We start from the raw sequence: 8540 nt of genomic DNA on the forward strand, positions 1-8540 counted from the left end.
CCGGGGGAGGGGCCGGTGGGAGCCCAGGCAGGAGCGGAGCGGTGGCCGGGCTGCCCCGAGGGAGAAGGTGAGCGGGGCCGGGCGCCCCTCGGACCGCGAACGTCGGAGGCGGGGGTGGCCCGGGGGAGGTGGGGGCCGCCTGTGCCGAGGCCGGGGGGGGGGGGGGCTCAGAGGGGGACTGGGAGCACGTGGGCGGGGGCGGCGGACCCGTGGCGGGGCTGCGCAGTCGCCCGGTGGGTCCCGGGGAAAGCCGGAGCCGGGCGGCGGAGGCGGGCGCTGCCGGGCGGCGGAAGCGCGGCGGCGGCGGGCGCTGCCCGGAGCGGCGCTGGGGGCTCGGCGGGAACTGCGGCTGCGCCAGCGTGGGGGTGGGCGGAAATGGAAGCGGCGTCCCCTCGGGGTCAGGCAGCAGGGCAGGCTGCCTCCCGAGGCATGCTGGGAGCTGTAGTTTTCGCGGACTCGGTGGCCGGGTGGCAGTGTAGCTCTCGGGCGCGGCGTAATCCTCGCTGCCCCCGCGGCCCCCGGAGTCCGACAAGGTCAGACTCAGGAGCGTTGCCGGTTTCGTGTGGTTTTCCGCGGGCTTCCCGCTGCGCCCGCTCCCCGACCAGCCGTGCGGACGCGCCTCCCGGGCGCATGCGCCGTCCTGCGCGTGGGGCAGCCCGGCGTTCGCTCGTCGGCTCCGGCCCCTCCGGCGCATGCGCGGTCCCTGGGAGCAGCGTGGCGGCGCGTAGGGCGCGGGTCTCGGCGGCAGCGGGCGAGCGCCGGGACCGCAGGTGAGGCGAGCGATCCCCGGTGGCGGGGGGTGTCTCCTGCCCGCTGGCTGCCCGGGGCTGGCGGGACGGGAAGCTGCGAAGCGGCCGCCGCGGCAGGCTCCCGGTCCGCCGGAGGCGAGCCGGGCCAGGGCAGCGCTGGGCAGTTCCCCGAGAGCCGATAGAAGGGAAGAGGGGACGGAGGTGGGCACCCCCCAGGCGCGGCCAGCGGGCGCCTCCCCGAGTCGCCAGAGCTCCCCCGGCGCCTCCCCCGCCCGGCCCCGCTTGGCCCGTGCGGCTGCCCCCAGCTCCAGCCCCTCCCCGAAGCCTGTGCTGTAGCCGCAGGCAGCCCCCGAGCCTTGTTGTGAGGGCAGCAAGCTGGCCCTCCGATGTTCTCGAGTCTCCCTGAACGTGGGTGCCGTTAGCAGCGGCGCGGGGAACGAGCGGCGTCTGCGGAAGCCCCTGCGGAAGGAGGGGCTCCGGCCAGGGTCGAGCTACGGTAATAACGGTCGCTGCTGCCTCTTTCCCTCTCCCAGAGGCCACGCTGTGAGTGCGGTTGTCCGTTCGTCCCCGGGGATGCCGTTGACTGCAGCAGCCTCAGGCTTGCGTGGGCTGTCTCTGTCTGGCCTCCCTCTCCTCGCGGCACGGGAGCACAGAGGGACAGGCAGAGCGCTTACTGGCTGTGGACGGGAGCTGCTGAAGCTGGAGAGGCCACAGAAAGGTAAAGAAGAAGAAACGGAAGGCCATCTGGCTGGCAGCTGCCTCCTGCTGCAGGCAAGAGAGAGCCTGCCTCTCTGGGTGTGGGAGGATCCCTCCTCGTAGTCCACAGCAGGTCAGACCGCCAGGGTCTGTATGCGTGACCAGCAGCGCGGTACGGCCACGTAGTGAGCGAGCGAGGCTACATGTCTAGGAGGCCTCATCTCATAAGAGCTGCGAGATGCTCGCGTGTTCCGTTATGTGGAGGACAGCCAAGCGACTGGAGCTACAGAAGAGGAAGGGAGGAGAGAAGGAGAAAGAAGCATCTGAGCTGCCAAGGCCTCCTGGCAGCTCCAAGAGCAAGAGCTGTGGTGAGTCCTGGGCCCTCGGGGCCCTGTTGCTCCTCTTGTGCGTCCCGGTCCCTCCCTCCCCCTCTCCTGGCCCCCTCGCTTTTTCATGCTGCTGTGACGTTTGGGGGTTTTTTGTTTTTTTTTATTTATTTTGCTTCCCTGTACCTCTCCTCTTCTGTCTATTCTCTTGTCCTGCTCCCTCTTCCTCTCCCCCTTCCTCTTTCTCTCTCTCGTTCGACTGCCCCCCTTTCTTTTTCTCTCTGCGTTCTTGTCCTGCTCCCTCCCCCCCCCCGTCTTTGTCCTGCAGCCAGTCGCTGTTTTTTCCTTTTCCATCTCCTTGTCCTGATCTGCATCCGCCTCTTTCCCTGCCTCCCAATTTTTCTGGCCTGTTCCCCTGGCGTTCTTTTCCTTTCTGTGCCTGTACGTGCCACTCTGTGTCCCTGCCTTCCTATCTCTCTTCTTCCTACTTTCTGTTTCTCTGTCTATCCCTTTGTCTTGCTCGCTGTTGCTGTTTATTTTTGTTATTCTGGATCTCACTGTCCCTGTCCTCCTTCCTGTTCATCTCTTACTCTCTGTGACCCTTTGTGCTGTTTCCTGCCCCTTTTTTATTCACCCTCCCTCTCTCTGCAGGGCTCCTGATACCTCTCTTTCTAAATTCCCCTACCCCCTGTGCCTCTCCCGCGCGCGCGCTCTCCCGCTGTCATTGTTCTTGTCTGTCGCGCTGTCTTGCTTCCTGTCCCGTCGTTTCTCGCTGTATCCCTTTGTCCCGCTCCCTGCTTGTATTCGTATTCCTCTCTGTCCTGAGGACCGTCCCAGTTTTTTATCTCCGTCCTGCCGCTGTCCTGATTTTTCCTTCTCTGCCATGTTCCCTGTCCCTCTTTCTGTCTCCTCTGTCTCTGCTGCTTATTTCTCCACCTCTGTCCAGGCCCCTGTCCCTTCCCCCCCGCCCCGCCTTGCTGTCCCTCTGCCTTGCTTTCTTTTGCTACCTTTTCTGTCTGTCTTTCTCTGCCCCATTCCCTCTCCCACCCTTTCTAACTGTGTCCCCCTGTCCAGCTAGCTGTCGCTTCTTTCTTTTTTCTGTTCCTCAGTATTATTTTCTTTTTCCGTATCTCTCTCCCACTGCCCATCGCAGTTGGTTTTTTCCCCACCGATGATGGCCTGCTCTTTGTCCCTTTTGTCTCTCTCTGTCCTTCTGTCATGCTCCCTGTGTCTATTTAATCCCTTCATCTCTGTCCTGCAGCCCGTCGCTATTTTTTTTATTTCTTCCGTCCCTTTGTCCTGCTCCCCATCCTTGTCTCTCTTTCCCTTGGTTCTGCCTCCCGTCCTTTTTTCCTTTCTTGCTCCATCTCTCTGTCCTGCTCCCTACCCCTCCCGCGCTCTCTCTGTTTCTGTGTCCTTCTCCTTGCCTTTCCACACGTTCTCTGTCTTGTCCCGTCTTTGGTTTTCTTGTTTTCCGGGTGGCTGGGCCCGGCTACCTGCGGGGGTGCTTCGGCTGGGGGGTTTGGGGTGGGGGCCTGGCCGTGCCGGTGATGGCGGGGAAATAAAGCCTGAAACGTCAATCGTGAAGCGACGCCCTGCCTGTGCTGGGGCTGCCCTGCAGAGGCGTGGGGCCGGGCCCTCCGCAGGTCCCGAGCACTCCCCGAAACTACGTGTGGGGCCCCGGGGGCGCAGGGCTGTGGGGTGGCTACGCTCGGCGTCGCCTGTGGGCACTGCAGGGTCAGAAATGGAGAACAAGTTTTCTGTTCCTGGGGCTTGACAACAGGCTCGCGTGGCTGATTTGGGGGCTCGGAAACAGACCGAGCTGCGCGGCTTTGGGCCCAGAAACAGAGGTCCGGCCCTGCGTTTTTGGGCCTTGAGAACAGGCTCAGCAGCCGGGTTTTTTGCCTCCCAAATGGGCCCCGAGTCAGCTGGTGTGGGGGCCAAAAGCGGGAGCCGGCTTGGCTGGTTTTGCAGGCGGGTGGGAGGGTGTTGGGGGCTGCGGGGGGAAGCGGGGGGCGGGCAGGGTGCATGGACCCTCCCCGGAGATGGGGGTCTGGTTGTGTCGGACGCCGAAGTTTGGGAGTCCGGCACGTAGCAGGCCGAACTCAACATCTGCGATGGTCTGTGGGGGGAAAGGTGCTTTTCAGACCCCACGTGCCCTCTTTGAGTCCAGCTCTTCTTTCTGCGCTGCTCAGAAAAGTTGTTAAGTAATTAATCGCGCAAACTAATGAATATTTATTCGGCATGTAACTCTGATGTTTAATCTTAATGCTCCAGTTTTGACAGCAGTTGATATACAACCTTATGGAAAGCCCAGACCGTTGCAAGTAGCTGGAACTTGTAAGGAGAAGCAGCTGAAATCAGCCGGAGCTTCAGTGCGGAGCTGGGGCTTCAACAAGCCAGAACTGTAGCAAGCAGGAGCTGGAACGAGGCGGGGTGTCCGCTGTCTGGAGCGTGCATTAGCCAGAGGCAAAAGTACCTGCGGCTGTAACGAGCAGGAGGCGCGATTAGCTGGAGCGTCTTTTCGCTTGAGCGTCCGTCGGCCAGACTGCACTCCCAGCACGGCCGAAGAGCGGCCAGGCGCAGGCAGAGCTGTCCACAGCAAGCCGCTCCGAGCAGCAGGGAGGTGAGTTGTCCTTCTGCCAGCGGGGAGTCTGGCCTCTTCCCTCGGGCATGCAATCCACGCCACGCTCCTCTCTCTGTGTGGAGGGTCTCTCCCGGTCCGTTCCCGCGGGCAGAAGCGAGGTGGGGGTCCCCTGGCTCTCCTGGGGCAGCCCCCCCTGCGAGGGGGCGCGGGCGAGGTGTCGTTGTCCCCTCGGTACCGGGCAAAGGGGAGAGAAACCGGCCGGCGGGAGCTCCTGGGGTGCAGAGCCCTTCCGGCAGAATCCTCCCCTGTCTTTTCACCGTTGGCTGGGTGTGACAAGCAGGTTCATTTCTTTGTCTCCTCTTCTCCCAGTGCCACCTTCCGCGTCACACAAAGAAAATCCTGCGTGGTTAATTCCGCTTGCTGCTCAGGTAATCGCACGTATCGGGCTGGGGGAGCGGAGAGAAACACTTGCGAGTTCGAGGGCACTACAGATGCTCCACGTTAAACCCACAGAGAAGGCAAATTTGCTGCTAGTGCAGAAAAGATGATGGAAAAATTGCTGTTAACAGATCGTGCCCTGTTCCTGAACTGGTCCCTTGATGTGTTTTTGTTTCAGGTGAAAGAATGAAATTTCCTGTCTGGTAAATTCAGAGCTGCCTGTTAGCTTCTTCAGGGTTGAGTGTTTCTCTTCTCTCTGTTCATACTGATTTTACGGGCAAGTTGGAAATAGTCTTTTACTTTTTTATGTATAACTGAATTTTTAGGAATATGTGGTGTCCCTGTAGTTCATTTTTGAGCACCTAGATGCCAGTAGAAATGTAATGAGTGAAACATGATGGGAACTGGTACTTAAACTTGATTTTTATTTGGGTTTTTTTTTTCCTTCCCCATTAAGAGTGTTGATGGCATGTTGTCCCGTGGCACAATCCCCATTCTGTTCAGCGGAGTCTTCAGTCTAGAACTTTTAAGTGAAAAAGTTTGTCCTTCCAAAAAGGGACTAGTCATTCCTAGGACCGAGGCATAGACTTGGAGAGTCGCTTAAGTACGTGATCGGAATGAAAGCCAACTTTCAGTTGACGTTGCTGCTGTTGGTCTTTGCTTTCATTGATTTCTCCACCACTCCCTCGTGGTTGGGAGCTCTGAATCATAATGTTTTTCAGTCTCTAACACATTTCCACCCCCGCCCCCCAAAAAGGAGAGGCAGTATCTAAAAGTTAATTAGTTTCCTCACAAATGCATGAGTAAATAAAATTTGAGTTATGATGATTAAAAAACCATAAAAATGACACCAGTCTTGCAGATTTGGACTATTTCTGAACAGGCATTCATCACACGCAGAAGTCGTCAGGATACGGATCACCTGTGCTTCATGCTCTGACAAGACAAAATGCTGAGGCAGGGATGAGCTCTGAAAGAAGAAGAAAAACAAAAAAAAAAAAAAAGAAGGATACAGGGTCACGGTTTTGTTTTGTTGTTGTTTGTTTTTAGAGAGTGCAATATTGACTGGTGCCAGCCTGCAGAGCTCTTCTGCTGCCTGACCTCTCCTTCTCTTTCATGGCTGTAATTGTCCTTTGGATAATTGTAGAAGAGCAATTAAGTTACTTGCCGCTGTGAAGTTACTTTCCTCCGCTCAGTCGTACTGTCTTCACAAACCTTCACAAAAAAAAGGCAGCTTTGGATTCCTACCCAGCTTTGTGCTAATGTTTTTTTTCTTCTCTCAGCTGGATGTCAGCTGGCACCGTTTCGCCGTGGTTGCCATGGAAAGATTCCGTAGTGGCCTGCATTTGAAGAATATTTTTTATTTGAAGAATAAAATAAAGAGGATCCAGCCAGCAGCTGCAGACAGGAGATAGCCTGCCTCTCCAGGTGAGGATGGATCCTTCTTAGTGTAGTCCTCAGCAGATCCGATCACCAGTGTGCACGGCAGGGTCTGTATGCGTAACCAAAACCACAGTACAGTCATGTAGTGTGTGTGTGCATGTGAGGCTGTGTTTCTAGGAAGCCTCATATTGTAAGAGCTGTAAGACACCAATCTATTCTCTTAGGTGGATGACAGTCAAGTGACTGCAGCTACAGAGGAGGAAGGGAGAGGGAGAGAGAGACAGACATGTCTGAATGGTCAAATTCTCTCAGCAGCTCCAAGAGCGGGAGGTACAGTGAGTCCTGGACCCCTGGGGCTGTGTCACCCCTCTTCTGCATCCCAGTCCCTCCCTGCCCCCACCTTCTCTTTCTCTCACTGCTTTAATTTTTTTGTTTTTTCTTCCTGTACCTCTCCCTCTCTTGTTCTCTAAGTCCCCCTCTTTCTCTGTTGTTCTGCCTCTGTTTTCTTTTTCTCTCTGCACTTCTGACCTGTCCCATTCCTCTTTTTTTAATCCTCTGTTTCTGCCCTGCAGCCCATCACTACTTTTTCTTTCTCCATCTATCCGTCTGTCTTCTTATCCCAATCTTGTTAATTCTTCCCTGTCTGCCCTTTAGCCCTTCACAGTTCCCACCGCTCTCACCTGTCTGATGCTGTGTCTCTATTTTTAAATTCCTTTCTCTGCCCTGTATTCTGGATACACTTTTACTTTCTTAGATTCTCTTGTTCCAGGTCCCTGTCCCTATGTTTTAACTTCTTCCCTCACTGTCCCATAGCCCATTTTTGTCTTTATTATTCTCTCTCTGTCTGGTTCCCTGTCCCTATTCTTTATTTTCCCTCTCTCTCCCCTTTAGATCATCAGTGTTTTTGATATGTCTCAGTCTCTCTCATCTACCTCACTGTCCCCTTTTTTTAATTCTTCCTTCTGCCCTGCGGCTCATCACTAATATTTGTTTTTCTCCATCTCTGTGTGGTATCCTCTCCCTTTTTATTAGTTCCTCCTCTCTGTCCTGTAGCCCATTGCTACCCCCCCCCCAATCTCTCTCTGTCTCCCTTTCCCTACTTTTCAGTCCACCCTCTCTGCCCTGTAGCTGATCACTGTTGTAGTGAGTTTGTGTGGCAAGCTGGGGCAGGGGAGTGGGCAGGGGCTGCAGGGGTGGGTTCTGTGAGAAGACACTAGGACTTGCCCCCATGCTGGGCACAGCCAGTTCTAGCTCCAAGATGGAGCTGCTACTGGTCAAAGCTGAGCCAACCAGCAACCCTGGTAGCACCTCTGTGATATTTAAGAAGGGCTAAAAAAAATGCTGTGCAGAAGCTGTCAGTCCTGCAGACACCAAAGTCAGTGAAGAAGGAAAAGGAGGAGGTGATCCAGGTCCTAAAGCAGATTCCCCTGCAGCCTGCAGTGAAGACCATGGTGACACAGGCTGTCCCCCTGCAGCCCACAGAGGTCCATGGCAGAGCAGATATGCACCCTGCAGCCAATGGGGGACCCCTCGCCAGAGCAGGCGGATGCACCCAAAGGAGGCTGTGACGCTGTGGAGAGGAGCCCACATTGGAGCACGTTTTCTGGCAGGACCTGTGGCCCCATGGGAGTGACACCACACTGAAACAGAAGAAGAACACGAAGAAGGAAGGAGCAGCAGAGACAACTTGTGATGAACTGACTGCAACCCCCCGCTCCCTCTCCCCCTGTGCTGCTCGGTAGGAGGAGGTAGAGAAGTCAGGAGTGAAGATGAGCCCAGGAAAAAAAGAGAGGGGTGGGGGGAAGGTGTTTTTCAGATTTGTTCATATTTCTCATTATTGTACTCTGATTTTGACTGACAATAAATTAATTTCCCCAAGTTGAGTCTGTTTTGCCTGTGACAGTAATTGGTGAGTGATCTCTTTGTCCTTATCTTGACCCACAAGCTTTTTTGTTGTATTTGCTACCCTCCTGTCTTGTTGAGGAGGAGGAATGATAGAGTGGCTTGGTGGACACTCATCAGCCAGGCAAGGTCAACCCACCACAGTTTCCTTCTATCAGGCTCCCTGTCCCTATTTTTAAAATCTTGCCTATATTTCTTGTAATGTCATCACTTTTGAAACTTCCTACCTCTCCATCCCTATTTAAATTCTTGCATGTTTCTTCAACCCAGTTGCTTTTTAAATTTTCTTGCTACTTTTCCCTCTCTTTGTCTCCCTGACCTTAGTTTAATTTCTCACCTGTGTTTCTTGTACCCTGTTGCTTTTCAAATTTCATTCTTATGTCTCCCTCTATGCAGCTTCATGTACCTACTTTTCGATTTTTGTACCCTGTTGCTTTCAAAATTTTCTTTCTATGTTTC

General features: G+C 55.3%; 1 long non-coding RNA gene across 4 annotated transcripts; it reads left to right on the forward strand.

Annotated features, from left to right (window-relative positions):
• The first annotated feature begins 48 nt into the window (after positions 1 to 48).
• On the forward strand, positions 49 to 8062 carry LOC138683552 (uncharacterized). 4 transcript variants are annotated; one of them, XR_011323056.1, is made up of 3 exons: positions 49 to 67; positions 4049 to 4999; positions 6080 to 7156. It is a non-coding gene; the product is annotated as an uncharacterized lncRNA (long non-coding RNA). The 4 variants fall into 4 exon arrangements; XR_011323054.1 differs by lacking the exons at positions 49 to 67; positions 4049 to 4999 and adding exons at positions 756 to 770; positions 1283 to 1813 and having other exon boundaries at positions 6080 to 7144; XR_011323057.1 differs by lacking the exons at positions 49 to 67; positions 4049 to 4999 and adding exons at positions 1121 to 1813; positions 7613 to 8062 and having other exon boundaries at positions 6080 to 6509.
• Positions 8063 to 8540: the final 478 nt, after the last annotated feature.

The sequence above is a fragment of the Haliaeetus albicilla genome, chromosome W, assembly GCF_947461875.1.
Source record: "Haliaeetus albicilla chromosome W, bHalAlb1.1, whole genome shotgun sequence".
Classification (NCBI taxonomy): Eukaryota; Metazoa; Chordata; class Aves; order Accipitriformes; family Accipitridae; genus Haliaeetus; species Haliaeetus albicilla.